The sequence below is a fragment of the Anneissia japonica genome, unplaced genomic scaffold (genome assembly GCF_011630105.1).
Source record: "Anneissia japonica isolate Jap-2015-1 unplaced genomic scaffold, ASM1163010v1 scaffold4988_len2956909_cov206, whole genome shotgun sequence".
Taxonomy (NCBI): domain Eukaryota; kingdom Metazoa; phylum Echinodermata; class Crinoidea; order Comatulida; family Comatulidae; genus Anneissia; species Anneissia japonica.
Window position 1 is genome coordinate 1467954 of NW_022696345.1, and position 5159 is coordinate 1473112.

At 34.6% G+C, this 5159-nt stretch overlaps 1 long non-coding RNA gene across 1 annotated transcript; it reads right to left on the bottom strand.

Moving 5' to 3' along the window:
* Positions 1-2626: 2626 nt before the first annotated feature.
* On the bottom strand, positions 2627-4227 carry LOC117101922. The gene is made up of 2 exons (XR_004444338.1): positions 4049-4227; positions 2627-3541 (listed from the first exon to the last, which is right to left on the bottom strand). It is a non-coding gene; the product is annotated as an uncharacterized LOC117101922 (long non-coding RNA).
* Positions 4228-5159: the final 932 nt, after the last annotated feature.

Sequence of the window (5159 nt, forward strand, 5' to 3'; positions counted from 1 at the left end):
ATCTAGTCTAAGCTTAATTGTTTTTGCCATTGCCAACATTAGTCTTACTAGGGTCTATTCTAAATATTTTAGGCCCGTTTTATTAGGGAGGACTATTTAAATTTAGTCATGCCTAACTAGTCGACGCGTGTGACTCAGTTTCGTGGCTCCTAAAATATGAACATTTGATTGGTTGAAATTGTTTATTTCGGTCCGCCCATTTATCCAAATACGGAATATAAGATTCCGTCATTCTTTTGGCATCCTGGTGCCTGATTTCAGTGTTTTACAAGTCGCTTATTCCGTCTCTAAATTAACTTTCTCGTTGGTGGCGCTGTCCAGAATGAGAAAAATAATAAAAAATAAGAGACTTGTGGCAAGTCTAGCCTTCAATCAACGTAGGTCCTAATTATAATAATATATAGAGATACCGTACTATGTTCAATAGAACATGAATCCAGTCATTTTTTAAGAGATAACCATTGTGACCTTTAACCTCAACCTGTGATTGGTAGGAGTCTGTCTAATGCAATTGGTCCAATCGTTAGTCACTAGCAATATTTGATAATTTTCACTATAGTGACCCTTGTGATTTTTTACCTAGATTTGAAGAGTAGTTTTTCATGTTTAGAAGGTCCTAAGGATCATTCCTGGTAAATTCGAGCTCAATTGGGCTATTTTGAAAATTTGAACACGATAACCCCTATGTAACCACTGATGCCAGACAGGGGTATAGGAGGTGTCACTGGTTCTTAATGATCAAATTTGATTGAATTCTGTTCAATCGTTTGCCATTAGTAACATTTTGAATCTTTGACCTATGAAATTTGACATATGGGTGAAGAGTATTTATCCTAAGGATCATTCCTGGTAAATTTGAGCTCAATTGGGCTATTTTGAAAATTTAACCCCGATGACCCCTATGTGACCCCTGATCCCAGACTAGGGTGTAGGAGGTGTCGTCGATTCCTAAAGACGAAATTTGATTGAGTTTGGTCCAATGGTTTGCCATTAGAAGCATTTTGAAATATTACTAGAGAGAACAAAAGAATAACCCTTTAATGACCTTTGACCCTAAATCGCTAAACACCATAAAGACCCTAACTTATGCCAATACATATGAGCCTAGGACAAGACTGTGTATGTTATTTGTGACAGAAGAAGACTTTTATTCATTTAAAAATTTTTTTTTACCCTGATGACCCCTATGAGACCTTTGACCCCAAGCAGTGAACACCCCATGTATGAGAGGTTTCACCGATTATACTGACCAGGTTTTGTTGAAATCGGCACAACCGTTTGGCACTAGTAGCGTTTTAAAATGTTTCTAAAAAAAAGATAAAAATTTCCCCTTAATGACCTTTGACCCTTATCCCTGAACACCATATAGACTCTGCCTTATGCCAATGTGCAAAGGACAAGACTGTGCTTTTTGTGAAAGAAGTAGTCTTTTATACGATTTTTGGTTTTTTGACCCCAATGCCCTTTCTGTGATCTTTGACCCCAAGTTGTCAAATGGGAGGTGGCACCGGTCCTACTGACCAAGTTTTAATTAAATCGGTCCAGTAGTTCGCCACTAGTAGCCTTTTAAAATGTTGCCAGAAAGAAAGAAACTGCTAAGAAACAGAACCCAGTCAGCATGCTGCTGACTGGGTAATAATTTGTTTATATAGCACTCTGTACTGGTGTCTCACAGCGCCATAAAGCCGGTTTTCCACTAGGCGAATTTATTCGTGCAAATCGAAAGCCTCGGTTCATTCGCATGTGTGTTCACATTCCTATCGGACTTTTTGCGAATTGAAGTGAAAAAATGCGCAACCAATCAGAGCTCAAAAAGCGAACCGACGCTTTGATTCGCGCGAATAAATTGGCCTAGTGGAAAACCAGCTTAAGACCATTAATCCATTGGAACGGGCTTCATAATCAGGTAACAATATATTGTGCCTGTTTTTGTGCATTTTAATTCCTGGATACCTGCTCAAACTCAAATAGATCACCGATATAGTTTGAGAAAGAAAAATCAATTCAAACCACTATACAAGCAAAGCCCAATTCCATTCCTCATTAGTATCTTAAACCGGCAAAGTACTTAAACTTGCATATATTTGAACCTCAATATTAACTTATTAAGCTAAGTTCATCCTAGATCATAGTTTCATTTTTATATCAATGTATTTTTACAGTTATATAGCTTTACCCTAAAATTTTGAATTTATATATGTATTGTTGTAATTCATTCGTAATTTAGCTGCAAAGTACGGAAGCACCTAAGTGCCATTCGACTTGACGACTTGTCAAGATAATTATGTTGTCAAGTCGAAATAATATACATATCATGTCGACATGGCGAGATAGATTATACGGAAGCACCTAAGTGCCATTCGACTTGACGACTTGTCAAGATAATTATGTTGTCAAGTCGAAATAATATACATATCATGTCGACATGGCGAGATAGATTATCTTGACAAGTCGACATACTAAAAATGTTTTGTTGTCATGACAAGATAGGTTATCTTGACAAGTCGACATAATAAAAGTTGTATGTTGTCATGGTGAGATAAATTATCTTGACAAGTCGTCAAGTCGAATGGCACTTAGGTGCTTCCGTAGCAAAGCTATCAACGATGATATTTTGAAATAAAACTTGAACTTGAACTATGGACATTTATTCATCAATACCTACGATATTAGATAAATGATAATTACCACCGTGCATAATGCACCATGCATAATGAGTCAATTCAAATTCTCCAGTTGCTATCATAATAATAAGCATAGGATTATTCAGCGCATACGGTACAACTTGACAATATGACGTTTACAAATTATATTTTAAAATGTATCTGATTTAAGAATGTAATGCATTTTACGATTAAAAAGTACGTAGTTTCATTTTAGAATTCATGATTTGTATCTGATTACTTTCATCAGTACAACAATGTTGATAACGATAATGATAATAGTAATAAATGTAATAATAATAATAATAATAATAATAATAATAATAATGATGATAATAATAATATTAATAATAATAATAATAATAATAATAATAATAATAATAATAATAATATTAATAATGATAATAATGATAATAATAAACATAAAGATAATAATAAGCAACCCGAGTTCTCTATGCGCTATAAAACGATAACAAGGCCTACTCCAAATGTCGCTCTATGTCTTCGATTTTCAGAAATTCATAATCATGGTTAACTCATCGATTATGATTGCTAATTAAACTGCATTCTGATGATCTGCACACCATTAGCACGTGCATGCTGGTGGACGGTGTCGGAAACGCTTGCATCTCGTCCAATGGCAAGGACAGCTTGTCCGTATCCACTAGCCGTACTTGCCACCTGAAAGACATATTCTTTATCGATCCTCGCCGAAGACTTCGCTTCCCATACTTGGTTACCATTCACAACAAAGTCAGCAGTTCGCCCATTACCCAATCGTACTTGTGACTGGACTTGTGAACTTCCGTATCTATCTCTCAAATACTTGCCAACTTGTCCCTCGAATGAGTATCCATGATATGCCATTTTGAGTATCTCTGTAATGAACAATCGGGCCGCTGATAAGAAGAGGGTGCACTATGATTATTGTATATCTTATCAAACGTACCAGCGCTTTTAAACTGCAACGTATAGTACTGAAATACTATAAAGAAATAATTGATAACATACCATAATAATTTAACGATTTAGTTAACTACAGCCCCAATTAATAAATAAATAAATTTTACATTTCTATACATAAATAAACAAACAAAACAAAATAAATATAAACACATTGGCACAAAATTGAAAGACAAAAATTTCACAATTATTAATAATAAAATTCAATGTTTGGTAAAAAAGACAAAAACCCTTGTTAACCTCTAGTACTACTTTTAATTAGAGCTACTTCTAATAATAATAATAATAAGATTCATAAAGCACACAAATCCACTGCAATAGTTCTCAAGGCGCTTCTACTAATTTAGGACGCAAGAAAACGTTTATTGCTGAATGTACCAACTATGGTGAAACGTTGGAGGTATGATCAATCACTACATTACCTTTGAAATCTTTCTCCTAAAAGCTTTGTGCAAAAACTCAGTTAATATATCTATTTGGTTGATTTCGTTGTTATGTGTACTTATTAGTCTTCACGACAACAAGTTATTTGTGGTCCTGAGTCGACACAAACAAACTAATGAAATAATTGTTATCTTCAACAGTTCATTTATGTCTGTATAGCCGGGGAGCAGTCACAGACGTGCTGATTGGGTAAAATCATACACGTGTCTTTCAAAAAAGCTCGGGTTTTCCCAAAGTGATATGAATCTGGAAAAACCCAGTATAAATTATTACAATAATAAAATTTTATTAACATATAACATAAAATCCTCTGAGTTTTAACCATTATATATTTCACATTTGGTTAGTGATTTTTAGCTGTTGTCGGATGTCAGCGGCCATTGTGACAACCCTAGATCTGCCACCGTTGTGACATGCTATTGAGTAATACCGGTGTTATGTTTTACGTCTTTAAAGGGGTTAAAAACTTTGTCCTCTAATTCCAATCGATCAATGGAGATATGTTTATAGTAAATGAATAATATTGACCCTACAATAGATATTAAAAAAAAAAAAAGCATTATAGCGTTTAAAGCTAGTGTATTGCAGTTGGGTTTTGAATAAAAATATCAAGTATCTGTTTATTTTTAGTTAACGGTAAATGTTCCATGTTTTAAATACGTATACTGCTTTAGTCATGTAGAGAAACAAGGTGGAAAAAAATATACATACAGGTATATATATATATATATATATATGATATTGAAGGGAGTTAGCCGTTAACACTGTTGAATAAATATACTGTAATATAAATCATCAAAGGTACATATACAGTGTTTTAATAAGGACATGATGGAACATCGTAGGCTACCCTGTAGCTTTCAGCGAATAAAGTCCTATAAAAGTCTTTGTGTAATAAAATGCATCCGACGGGATTCGAACCTGCGACCTCTCGCTGACAAGGCGAGCGTCATAACCACTAGACCACGAAGGCTTCATGTTTGAACAGGTCCAAATAACCGTCGGGAACATTGTATTACACTTTATTTGTTGAAAAGCTACCGGTAGCCTACGATGTTCCATCATGTCCTTATTAAAACACTGTATATG